The sequence below is a fragment of the Syngnathus acus genome, chromosome 1 (genome assembly GCF_901709675.1).
Source record: "Syngnathus acus chromosome 1, fSynAcu1.2, whole genome shotgun sequence".
In the NCBI taxonomy this organism is placed as follows: Eukaryota; Metazoa; Chordata; class Actinopteri; order Syngnathiformes; family Syngnathidae; genus Syngnathus; species Syngnathus acus.
The window spans coordinates 3,023,224-3,036,652 of record NC_051087.1 but is presented as its reverse complement, the minus strand read 5'-3'; the positions used below and the strand labels follow the sequence as shown (position 1 = coordinate 3,036,652).

The following is a 13,429-nucleotide window of genomic DNA, read 5'->3' as shown; positions in this document are numbered from 1 at the left end:
GATTGGGGTTTCTAACTAGGCTTTCAAAACTAGGGTTAGGGTTTTCGACTAGGGTTTCCAAAGTTAGGGTTAGGGTTAGGATTAGGGTTGGGGTTAGGGTTTCTAACTAGGCTTTCAAAACTAGGGTTAGAGTTAGGGTTAGGGTTAGGGTTAGGTTTAGAGTTAGAGTTAGAGTTAGGGTTAGGGTTAGGGTTAGGGTTAGAGTTAGGGTTAGGGTTACTAACTAGGCTTTCAAAACTAGAGTTAGGGTTAGGGTTTCTAACTAGGCTTTCAAAACTAGGGTTAGGGTTTCCGACTAGGGTTTCCAAGGAGTTTTGCCATCGCTAATTAGGGTTTCAAACTAGGCTCAGGGTTTCCGACTAGGGTTTTAAACCAAGGTTAGGGTTTCAAACTAGGTTTTAAAGCTAGTGTTAGGGTTTCCAACGAGGGTTTCAAACTACTTTTAGGGTTTCTAAGATTAGGGTTTCTAACTAGGCTTTCAAAACGAGGGTTAGGGTTTCTGACCAGGGTTTCCAAGGAGTTTTGCCATTGCTATTTAGGGTTTCAAACTAGGGTTAGGGTTTCCGACTAGGGTTTTAAACAAAGGTCAGGGTTACAAACTTGGTTTTAATGCTAGGGTTAGGGTTAACAACGAGGGTTTCAAACTACTTTTATGGTTTCTAAGATCAGGGTTTCTAACTAGGCTTTCAAAACTAGGGTTAGGGTTTCCGACCAGGGTTTCCAAGGAGTTTTGCCATCGCTAATTAAAGTTTCAAACTAGGCTCAGGGTTTCCGACTAGGGTTTTAAACCAAGGTTAGGGTTTCAAACTAGGTTTTAAAGCTAGGGTTAGGGTTTCCAACGAGGGTTTCAAACTACTTTTAGGGTTTCTAAGATTGGGGTTTCTAACTAGGCTTTCAAAACTAGGGTTAGGGTTTTCGACTAGGGTTTCCAAAGTTAGGGTTAGGGTTAGGATTAGGGTTGGGGTTAGGGTTTCTAACTAGGCTTTCAAAACTAGGGTTAGAGTTAGGGTTAGGGTTAGGGTTAGGGTTAGGTTTAGAGTTAGAGTTAGGGTTAGGGTTAGGGTTAGAGTTAGGGTTAGGGTTACTAACTAGGCTTTCAAAACTAGAGTTAGGGTTAGGGTTTCTAACTAGGCTTTCAAAACTAGGGTTAGGGTTTCCGACTAGGGTTTCCAAGGAGTTTTGCCATCGCTAATTAGGGTTTCAAACTAGGCTCAGGGTTTCCGACTAGGGTTTTAAACCAAGGTTAGGGTTTCAAACTAGGTTTTAAAGCTAGGGTTAGGGTTTCCAACGAGGGTTTCAAACTACTTTTAGGGTTTCTAAGATTAGGGTTTCTAACTAGGCTTTCAAAACGAGGGTTAGGGTTTCTGACCAGGGTTTCCAAGGAGTTTTGCCATTGCTATTTAGGGTTTCAAACTAGGGTTAGGGTTTCCGACTAGGGTTTTAAACAAAGGTCAGGGTTACAAACTTGGTTTTAATGCTAGGGTTAGGGTTAACAACGAGGGTTTCAAACTACTTTTATGGTTTCTAAGATCAGGGTTTCTAACTAGGCTTTCAAAACTAGGGTTAGGGTTTCCGACCAGGGTTTCCAAGGAGTTTTGCCATCGCTAATTAAAGTTTCAAACAAGGGGTAGGGTTTCCAACTAGGGTTTTAAACCAAGCTTAGGGTTACAAACTAGGTTTTAAAGCTAAGGTTAGGGTTTCCAACGAGGGTTTCAAACTACTTTTAGGGTTTCTAAGATTAGGGTTTCTAACAAGGCTTTCAAAACTAGGGTTAGGGTTTCCAACCAGGGTTTCCAAGGAGTTTTGCCATTGCTAATTAGGGTTTCAAGCTAGGGTTAGGGTTTCCGACTAGGGCAGGGGTGTCAAACTCATTTTTTTCGCGGGCCGCATTGTAGTCATAGTTTCTTTCGGAGGGCCATTATGACTGTCAACCCAAATAAATGTATGAGCACCTCATATTATATACAGTATACGCTACAAAACAAATTGACAAATAACTCGTTTTCAAATCAAACTAGTAAAAAATGGTCAAATATATTCGCGGGCCACATAAAATGGTGTGGCGGGCCGTATCTGGCCCCCGGGCCTTGAGTTTGACACCTGTGGACTAGGGTTTTAAATCAAGGTTAGGGTTACAAACTAGGGGTGTAAATCGCGGGTTTTGTAACGATACGATATATCGATACAAAGAACCACGATACGATATTTGCCGATATCTTAAAGCCTGCTGTGATTCATTCACGATACATCACGATATAGTGCTCTATGATCGATATAGAACAATATCCTGATTTATAACAATTCATACGCAAAATCAACAACGTACTGCAAACTCTTTATTTAGGAAATTACAAAGTGCTTCCAAACGAATGACTTGAAGCCCAAAGGGGAGCGAATTTCCTCGTCTTCTTGGACACTAGCCATAGCACCAGTTATTGTTATAGGAGTTGGTGTCCCCCAAAATAACAAATGTCGGCATAATGGATTTTTTCTCAACCTTTTATTCAAATACAAACACATTCGGTATAATACCTTCATTAGCTAAAAGGGTTGAAATAGCCGACTGGTTAGTGACTGGCGCTCTTGCTCAGTAAGACCCTGGTTCGATCCCAGGAGTGAGCACATACCAAAATGTGCTTTTAGGATTGGAAGCTCGTATATGTAAGTATTTATGTAAATACATAAAGTGGCCCCGCCCCCAAGTTGGCGGAGCAAACCAATGGATTTGACCAATGAACTTCATTAGGGAAAAAGCTAAAGTGAAAAGTGCCACCCTTACCCCCACCTCCCGATTGGCTGTTTGATCTGTGACGTCATTCGGACACTCCATTAGGTACACCGCCATTTTCAGGTGTACCTAATCACAGGCCACTTCATTAGGGAAAAATCATGGTCAAAGCTTAAATGAAAGTGAAAAGTGCCACACCCGCCCTCACCCCCACCTTCTGATTGGCTGTTTCATCTGTGATGTCACTTGAACACTCCATTAGGTACACCGCCATTTTCAAGTGTACCTAATAACAGGCCACTTTATTAGGGAAATATCATGGTCAAAGGTCACAGGTATCAAGCTCTAGTCCTCGGGGCCGCGTTCCAACATGTTTGCCAGTGACCCTCGTTAAGCGCACCTGCGTGAAAAGTTTTTGGTCACTTTCACGTTCGGCAGGAGCTAAAACTTTTCCCGCAGGTGCACTTAACGAGGGAATCACACGGACACTCCATTAGGTACACCGCCATTTTCAAGTGTACCTTATAACAGGCCACTTTATTAGGGAAATATCATGGTCAAAGGTCACAGGTGTCAAGCTCTAGTCCTCGGGGCCGCGTTCCAACATGTTTGCCAAGTGACCCTCGTTAAGCGCACCTGCGTGAAAAGTTTTTGGTCACTTTCACGTTCGGCAGGAGCTAAAACTTTTCCCGCAGGTGCACTTAACGAGGGAATCACACGGACACTCCATTAGGTACACCGCCATTTTCAAGTGTACCTTATAACAGGCCACTTTATTAGGGAAATATCATGGTCAAAGGTCACAGGTGTCAAGCTCTAGTCCACGGGCTGCGTTCCAACATGTTTTCCAAGTGACCCTCGTTAAGCGCACCTGCGTGAAAAGTTTTAGCTTCTTTCACGTTCCACAGGAGCTAAAACTTTTCCCGCAGGTGCACTTAACGAGGGAATCACACGGACACTCCATTAGGTACACCGCCATTTTCAAGTGTACCTTATAACAGGCCACTTTATTAGGGAAATATCATGGCCAAAGGTCACAGGTGTCAAGCTCTAGTCCTCGGGGCCGCGTTCCAACATGTTTGCCAAGTGACCCTCGTTAAGCGCACCTGCGTGAAAAGTTTTAGCCCCTTTCACGTTCCGCAGGAGCTAAAACTTTTCCCGCAGGTGCACTTAACGAGGGAATCACACGGACACTCCATTAGGTACACCGCCATTTTCAAGTGTACCTTATAACAGGCCACTTTATTAGGGAAATATCATGGTCAAAGGTCACAGGTGTCAAGCTCTAGTCCACGGGCTGCGTTCCAACATGTTTTCCAAGTGACCCTCGTTAAGCGCACCTGCGTGAAAAGTTTTAGCTTCTTTCACGTTCCACAGGAGCTAAAACTTTTCCCGCAGGTGCACTTAACGAGGGAATCACACGGACACTCCATTAGGTACACCGCCATTTTCAAGTGTACCTTATAACAGGCCACTTTATTAGGGAAATATCATGGTCAAAGGTCACAGGTGTCAAGCTCTAGTCCTTGGGGCCGCATTCCAACATGCTTTCCAAGATTCCCTCACCCCCACTTTCTGATTGGCTGGTTGATCTGTGACGTCACTTGGACACTCCATTAGGTACACCGCCATTTTCAAGTGTACCTAATCACAGGCCACTTTATTAGGGAAATATCATGGTCAAAGCTGAACTGAAAGTGAAAAGTGCCACACCCGCCCTCACCCCCACCTCCTGATTGGCTGGTTGATCTGTGACGTCACAAGGACACTCCATTAGGTACACCACCATTTTCAGGTGTACCTAATAACTTTATGCATTTTTTGTACGTGTCAAGAATGTGTATTTGACTACTTTATTTTGGGGGACACCAACACATATTACACAACGTAAAACACATACATATTGTCATATAAAGCAGTTAACCAAATGTCAGATTTTTGTTTTCATGCCCAAAAAAATAAAAACAAGGAATAAAACACCAGACAAGTTTTAACAGGTTTTAATGTTTATTAAAATAATAATAAAAGTAAATTTCAAACCAGCAATCTAATGTGAAATTGCAGTAGATATATTGGATAACAATATTTAGGCGCATATATGCATACACGTTATTTTAAGTGTTATGAAATAAAGATTACCGAAAGAGAAGCATAATCTCCCCGTTTTTGCATAACGGGGCATCCGTTCGGTTGGTGAACGGGAAATGCAATTCACGACTCGTTCGTGAACAGGAAGTGACGTCATTTTCTTCTTCGTTTTGTTTTACGGCGAGGTGGCACCAGCTTCAATGCGCATTACTGACACCTACTGGTTGAAGTCATATGAAGTAGAAAAACTGTCGTTCACAGAAAGAAATCCGTTCTTTTGAACGAATTGTTCACTCACGAGCCAACACTTACGTTTAGCACTTTGCGCTTGAGTTCAGCGGGGGCCTCGCCCAGAAGGTCCCTGGAGGCGACGTCAGCGGCGGTACGACGGCGCGGTGGGCGGGAACGCGCTGTCAAAATTAGATAATAAAGCACCGTGGCGCTGGCGGATAAATGCGTGCGAAAGGGCATCCATCTTGCAGAAGCGTGGCTGCCGGGGAGGATGCTGCTAAATGACAGTGTGTGCGTGTGTGTGTGTGTGTGTGTGTGTGTGTGTGTGTGTGTGTGTGTGTGTGTGTGTGTGTGTGTGTGTGTGTGTGTGTGTGTGTGTGTGTGTGTGCGTGCGTGTGTGTGCGTATCAAAGAACCAATGAGAGGCCAACTTGCAGCTCAGCTCTCGCTCTAAAATCCCATAGAATTATGATTCGAGTGTTTATGCAGGGAGCAAGGAAGACAAAAATGAGGGGGGGGGGGGGCGTTGGAATTGTAGGGGAGCAGAAATGGATGAAGAGAGGGAAAGAGGAAGACGAAGGAGAAGAGCCGTGGCAGAGATCGAGGGATGACGGCCGGAAATTAAATGTCGACGGGGCACTTAACCTTTCCCTTATAATGTGAGCTCTGCTGAACCAGCACTGCTGCCTGATGCTTCGTCGATACTCTTAATTAATGTGCGACGTGATGTCGTTTTGACAGTATTTGTACAAAATGGATGAGTGTGGAGGGGGGGGGGATTGATGAATATCTTGGAGGGGTGGTACTTGATGAGTTGAGGTTCACTAGACCAACTAACCAAACTCTAGCTTCTGATTTCACTCACTAGGCCACGCCCCCTCAAAGCACACCTTTTTTTTATTCACTTCAATATGCTTGAATACAGTAGTCGTTTTTGTTGTTCAATTAAACATTACACTGGTAAGTAAAGGCACCATAGCATTCATTTGATCGTTTAAATCTTAAAGGGTTTTTTTTTGTTTTTGTTTTTTTAAATAAAAGCTCACAAAATAAGATCTTGGTCGTGTTTGTCATATGACAAAAAGATTTTGAATGCTGAAGGGTTTGGGCAAAACAAAAGCCTTTTTAAAATCTGCCTTTTCTTTCGCTAAATTGCTGGTGGCCGTTCGGTCCTCCATTTGCAACTTTTTGTTTTCGTGCTCGGTGCGGCCCGCGTCGTCAATAACGGAATAGTGATTCATCATTTAATTATGATTTGACAAATGCTCGCGCCTCCTCGCCGCTCGGCGTCCCTCCTCCCTTTCAATTCTCCGCTCTGCCAAACTGTCACGCGCTGCCCTCATGGGATTAATTCGAGCTGTCTGTCTTTGTGAGGCTGGCGGCGCTCTTTGGGGTGGAAGGGGGGGGGGGGGCAAGACTGGAATGAGGGGGGGGGGCGACACTGTCAACGAACACACGGGCTGACACCGAGGACGTAACGCTCGCCCGCCTGCCCCTGCCGCCCTTGTTATTGTTTTCACCTTAACCCCCTCGCTACCCGGGGACCCCATCTGGATATCATGTCGGTATGGGGTCGGTGCGTGTGTGGCTCGGGTGGGGGCAACCAATGATGAACCTCGATATAGAGCAGAACGCTAATACTAAAATGGCTTCGATTTCAATTAACTATTCATCCATTCATATTTTTACCCGTTCTCCACTATTCAATGAAACATTTTCCTATATGCCTTTTTTGGAGTCTTTCTATACTTTCCTATGATGCCACAAGATGGCGCCAAAGTTAGGTATTTGTATCTACTCCACTTGTTTTTTTAAGCTTTTTTCTCATCGTAAAAATATATATTTTTAAAAATTAAAAACTCCCCCTATAGAACAAATGCAAAAAGATAAAGAATTATTAAACAATAAAAATGCTCTACCTGTAAGTTATTTTATTCATTACAATTTTATTTTAACTAATTGGCTGATTAATTTCTTATCAGGATTTTGTTCTGTCAAATTGTGGGATTGGTATCAATCTCTGATGAGGAATAGGAATTTACACAGTCTAGCTTCACGAGCATCACTCAAAGAGAATTCCACTCATAGCTTGTGGAGACACAAAAAAAAAAACGTCGAAATCGACAAATCAATAGAGGCGCGCTCGCATCTGCAGGCGTTCAGATGCAGAATTTGGCGGCGGATGAAAAAAAAAAACAACAGATAAAACCGAGCCGCCTGGCGCCGCGCCGCGCTAATGGGCGGCCATTAAAACAAGGAGCGTTGGAGGTGAGCCGGAGCGCCCGTGCAGTCAAATCCGGCAGGCCTTCGCCCCAGCTGGAGAGATAAGGTTTAATACCAGCCACGCCGCCTGGCCTTATCTTCCCTGCTGATGGAGAGAATAGGAAGGGAGAGGAAAGGGATGCGGGCGGGGGTGGTGGGGGGGGGACAAAAACAAGTGTCTTGCAGGCACCGCGTGCGTGCGTTCTCTCGCCGTTGGCATAGAAACTAATCCACGTTCACATTTAGCACCTGACTCGTTTATTTCCACCCTGGTGCCATTCGGGGTGGGGGGGGGGGGCGTGGGGGAGCTTTCTCCAACTCATAATGAGGCCCAGAGGAGGTAAGAGAGGGCCGCACGGTTGGTGGGTGAGCGGGCCGAAACCTTCAGCCTCGGACATGTCTGCATGTGGTGTGTCTGCATGGTGATTCGTTTGCTGCAAGTTGTTGGGCAACGCGGCACTTTGCCGGGTTACAGCAAGGTTGGGCTTTCGATTGACTCTTGGGCCTTTTTGTCAGGAGCTGTCATTTTCCATGTCATTTTGGCTTACCTTTATTCTTGTTTCTGTCGCAGGGATTGGAACGAGACTTAGGGTTCCAAATTTGGGTTTCAAACAAAGCTTAAGGTTTTAAATCATGTTTTTGAATAGAATAGAATAACTTTATTGTCATTGTACAATTGATGTACAACAAAATTAAGATATTCTACCAGTGCTGCCATGCAAGGCACTGCCAGGCGCAATTTAGGGTTCAGTGTCTTGCTCATGGACACTTCGACATGGGCACCAGGGATGAGGATTGAACCCACAACCTGCAAGTTGGGAGACAAGCGCAGGGTTGTGATGCAAGGTTAGTTCCAAAATAGGGTTTTAATCAAAGAGGCAGGGTTTTAAGAGTTTTAATCTCGTGTTAGGGTTTCAAAGTACATGGAACTTGAATAAATGCACCCACAGCGGCTTTTCACCAGTGAGCTAAATGAGTCTTTTCCAATCTTTATTGAACCAAAGCACTCCTTTTATTTTATATTCCGACAAGCACTAGCATCCAATCAGATTGCGCTAATGTCATTTCTAGATTGCAAACTGTAGTTACGTCTCTTTCAGAATTTTGGCTCGTCGTCATTTCCCAGTGGGGAAATTGTGAACGTCGCCCTGCACTCTGCTGGCACGGCGTCTTTCGCTTGGACACGTTTTAACGTGCGGACGCGCTAAGCCGCAATATGGCGCGCAGACAGCTATTTTGGCAGCGGCAGAATACGACGGCGACGGCGGCGTGAAGGCGAGGCGATTTCACGTCGTGTTTGCGCAAGCGGCGGTGCTGCAGCCTGACGGGCTTAGCAAGGTGTTTATTTTTTCCCCCCCTTGACGTGGGCCGCGCACACACGTCACTCCTTTTATTTCCCCCGATGGCGCAACACCCCCCCCAAAACCCCCCACTGCACAATCTCAGTCTGCCGTGACATTAGTCAATGAGCTGGAAGGAGGAGGCGGCTGCTGGAGAGCCATCTCGCGTTATCCGCTTTCCACACCCCGTGCGTGCGCGTGCGTGTGTGTGCGTGCGCGTGTGTGCTCACAATAGCCTCTCAAAGGCCTTGGGATGTGTTACCGTGCAAGGTTTTTCCCCGTGGCCGTCCTTCAACTCCCCGCTTGCGTGTCTTCCCAAGATCTCTTGTTCCCGTGCCGGCGATGTCACAGCCCCTTGTGCCTAATTAGGGACTCAGGACCCCCGCAGCACTATTCAATTAATGCCGCACATCTTTTCACCACACCCCAAAATGCCCTTTGGAACCTCCCTGCAGGAGGAGCAGGTAGAGAGGATCTTGTTAGGACAACACGGACAATACATGACCTCTACAGAAATGTTCCTACATGAAATTTGATCCATTTAAACCAACCACCACTCAGTCAGCAACAGTTAATGTATTCATTTTTTTGGGTCTTTTTTTATTGATTGATTTTATTTATTGATATTTTTTATTATATATATTTTTTTCACTTTGACCGTGAAATAATAGTAAATAATAAAAGTGTTTGCAAGAACAACGCATACACAGAAAAATGTTGCCAATTCTCAAGGGAAAGGGTTTGACCAAAAAAAAACAAAAAAAAAATCAGTGCAGGAGGCTTGCTCGAGCGTTGTCGGCGGCGCGTGTTTCCGGCCCATTGAGGAGGCGTGAAGCAAAACGGCGCGGAAAGACAAATGAGTGCGTAGCCGTGATGTCACTGCGGGGGTGCGGGAGGGATTGGGGATGGGGGGTCCATTCAGACACGGCACTGAGAGTGAGAAAGCGTCATCATCATTTCGCCTTGCAGCGAGGCACTTAACCTACAGCTGCCCTGATGGAGCAGCCTGTCGAGCTGACCATCTAACTCGCCTTCGCCGGACGAATTCGCCTTTTTTCCTCCTTACAGGTTTTAGTCTGGTTGGTAACAATAAAATACTTTTTTCCCCCCCAACTCTCAACAACTAATCATCAATACAATTCGGCAACGGAGGTGGAATCGAACCCGCGCCCTCTGAACTGCGAGGCGGACGCCCGTGTGCGTGTTTTAATAAAAAATATATAACTCAAAATTATTGTAATTTATAAACAACACTAATAACACAAAATGTAATAATTCCAACTGTGTGGCATAATTTGTTCTTTGGCTCCTTCAGCTATACCTGCGTTGGCCACCAGGGGGCAGTATAGTATGTGGGTCGTTGTCATCTAATTGAACAAATTGCAGTAAAGACAAAGCCCTTTGAAGTTCTTTTGGAAAATCAATCAATTTCAGCGTCGCCGATCGGATTGCGTTCGACTTTTGAGGCGATCCATTCTATTTCTCGGAGCTAAATACTGCGCGTGCTAAATCGCTAATCATCACCTTGTCTTGTCTTCATGCATGTGCAGCTGCAGGTGGCGTGCGGCGCATTTATGAAGGTCCCTCTGCATACAAGCACCTGCTGCTGGTGCTGCTGTTGCTGCTGCTGGGATACCAGCTGTAAAAAAAAAAAAAAAATCTATCATGCAATTGCAATATTGCAAATATCACGTCAAGCTTACACGCATACATAATAAAACGACGGCCTGGCGAGGACACCTCAGAGAATGAATGATTCTTATCTCCCTCCTGTCAAATGATTCAATTACACTCAGCCAGACAGGAAATGAGAGATTTTGTGTGTGAAGTATTTTGCAGGCGTGGGTGGCGTGAAAGGGCTTCTTAATGAAGCACGCCAGCCCGCGAGCTTGTAATGAAGATATCTGACGGATGGGAGAATTGCTGTGACCTGACCTGACCCCACACACATACACACACACACACACACACACACACACACACACACACACACACACACACACACACACACACACACACACACACACACACGCACACACAACGTCATGCTGCAAAAAGTGAAACTAAAGTAAGTGGTGCCCTCCAAAAGGCACCACAAAGCTCCTCAATTCACTGACATAGTTCAATGGCAGCAAAATGTCACAAGGTGGCATCCAAGCACTACTTTTGTCTAAGTTAAGCAGCTCAGGTCACTTTGACAAAGTTCCTTCGTTGTAAATCAGCATCAAAGCCCTACGTTTGTCTAATTAATGCTCTTCAATTCACTTCAACCTAGATTCTTTGTTACAAGATTACAAAAAACAGCAGCAAAAGATTTTTCTAGATGAAGGGCCGCAGCTCACTTCGATATAGTTCCTTGGCAAAGCACTTCTTTTGTATAAATAATGGATGGATGGATGGATGGATGGATGGATGGATGGATGGATGGATGGATGGATGGATGGATGGATGGTTGGATGGATGGATGGATGGATGGATGGATGGATGGATGGATGGATGGATGGATGGATGGATGGATGGATGGATGGATGGATGATAATCTAGGCTCTGGAAAATAAGCAGTGATGGTTTGCACATCAGAGGAAGTTCTGCTTTTAAATCTTTCCCTGTGTGGAGTTTGCATGTTTTCAATGAAGAGAGGTTAAAATGGGCTGGTAAAGAGTAACTTGTTTTTTAAAACAAAACAAAAAACATGAACAATAACAACAAGTTCAGTAGTTTTTTTCACAGGAAGTGTTGGTGTCCACATCACGGCCATCATGCTCACGCACCTGTAAATACAAACTCTTGCTATGTCTCCTCCTCTCATCACAAGCGTCTCTCCTCCCTCGGCTTCACCCCGTCCGCCCGGCCCTCCCGATGAAATGTTGTGGGCCGCCTGTGACAGTAATTGAGGGAAGCTGGCCGGAACAAGATGGAGGGAGGGGTGGAAGGAGGTAAAAGAGGAAGGATAGAAGGCGGCAGATGAGAGGAGCGACGGAGGGCGGGGGGGACCATTCATCTGAGACCCATGGATGTGGAATGGCATATTACAGCTCTAATGTGTAATTAGATAGATAGGGAATAAGGTTAGTGTGTGCTGAGGAGGAGGAGGAGGGGGGGGGGAGTTGCTGACATGGCTGCGAGCGCAGTGCCATCTAGTGGCGAGGGGTCATACATGTTCTGAGGCGCGTGATGAGAGGGGATCAAATGAGGCGCTAAAAATGATTTATGAAATATTGCCACGGATCCCTGAGACAAATGGCTTGGAATCAAGTGACATTTATACCAAGAATCAATTTTATACCATATGCTTTATACCAACATGGAACGTTGAAATAAAATATATCATACTCACCAGAGATGCTGATTACGCAATGCAGATGGCTACAATGATGCTTGCTTTGCTATATAGTCCAAGTTGGCTGCAACAAGTTTTGCTTCAACCAGCCAATCAGAGGATGGAAAAATGATGATGTCATCAAGGCTCAGCGCTCTCACCCAGTGAGGATGAATTATAGTGATTTAAGTTACACAGGCCAACGATAAGAGGCGATTTTGCAGGGTGGCAGCTGTTGCGCAACTTGTAAACAAGCAAATTATCATCCTGCTTTACAAGGGCAATGCGGTTTTGCAGTATCGTCGATCAAGTCACGTTCAAGCATGCCATTTGCAAAGGATTTAAAAAGTCTACACACCCTTGTGCAAGTTTTTGTAATTTACAAAAATAAGGCCAATGTAAATTATATCAACTTTTATACTATTAATGTAACTTTCAACCTGTACAATTCAATTGGGTAGAAAAGGTTTTTCAAGAAGGAAAGTAAAATGTGGTTGCACAAGTGTGCACACCCTCTTGTAAATGGGGAAGAGGCTTTTAAGAATCTGCATTCAAACCGGCTCATGGAACTCATCTTGGATGGATCTTCAGTACCCGTTTCATGTATCTGTTCCTGATCCGAGAGGACTTCTGTTTACTGCCCGCTGTCAGTGAGCTTCTGCCCTGCCTGTGTCTCTCTTCTCCACTATCTCACTTTAAAAAATTGGAATTTATAACATTTTGCAGTGGTTTGTCATAGTTCAAAGTGGCTCGAGAAACCCCCACAAATCAAAATGCTCAGCAGTCACATATTTTAACCGTGTGTGCGCATGCGTGCGAGTGTACCGCTATGGTTCCATTACATGGGCCAGTGACTTCATCACTCTTCCAGTTTCCCCTGATGTCTCATATAGCCTGAAGGGATGGTGTTGATGTGAGGGAAGGGAGGTTATGAGTCTTATGACTGATCACTCCATCACCCCCCCGCCACCCATCTGACTTCCACGTGCTACCTTTGCAAGTGTTGTTATCTTTCTAATTAGAGCAGTGATGCTACATTCCAGTCGGTTAAAGTGGAAGCTAGAAACATGCACGCTGGTGAGCTGCAGGACTGGGCAAATGGACTTGAGACGTTCATACAGTGCCCCCTAGAGGCGAAACCGTTTAACGTGCTCAAAGATCCAGCTATGGTAATCATTTTAAAGTTACATAAAGTCTTAGCTGATTTATTAGTATCTAGTTGTTATATTGTTTCTTGTCCTGGTGTGGTGGAACGTTATCCAGACAACTACTCGCACTCACAGCTACAATTTGGAGTGCTCAGTCGGCCGATCAAGAACGTTTTTAGAACTTGGGAGGAAACCGGAGTGACCAGAGAAAACCCACGCAGGCACGGGGAGAACATGCAAACTCCACACAGGGAGGGCGGGAGGTGGAATCGAACCTGCACCCTCCAAACTGTGAGGCGAACATTCTAACCAGT

The 13,429-nt window shown here is 45.1% G+C and overlaps 1 long non-coding RNA gene across 3 annotated transcripts; it reads right to left on the bottom strand.

Moving 5' to 3' along the window:
• Positions 1 to 8,009: 8,009 nt before the first annotated feature.
• On the bottom strand, positions 8,010 to 12,128 carry LOC119135202. Of its 3 annotated transcripts, none has more exons than XR_005100514.1 (5): positions 11,986 to 12,128; positions 10,991 to 11,548; positions 10,173 to 10,287; positions 8,911 to 9,097; positions 8,010 to 8,116 (listed from the first exon to the last, which is right to left on the bottom strand). It is a non-coding gene; the product is annotated as an uncharacterized LOC119135202 (long non-coding RNA). The 3 variants fall into 3 exon arrangements; XR_005100510.1 differs by having other exon boundaries at positions 11,420 to 11,548; XR_005100521.1 differs by lacking the exon at positions 10,991 to 11,548.
• Positions 12,129 to 13,429: the final 1,301 nt, after the last annotated feature.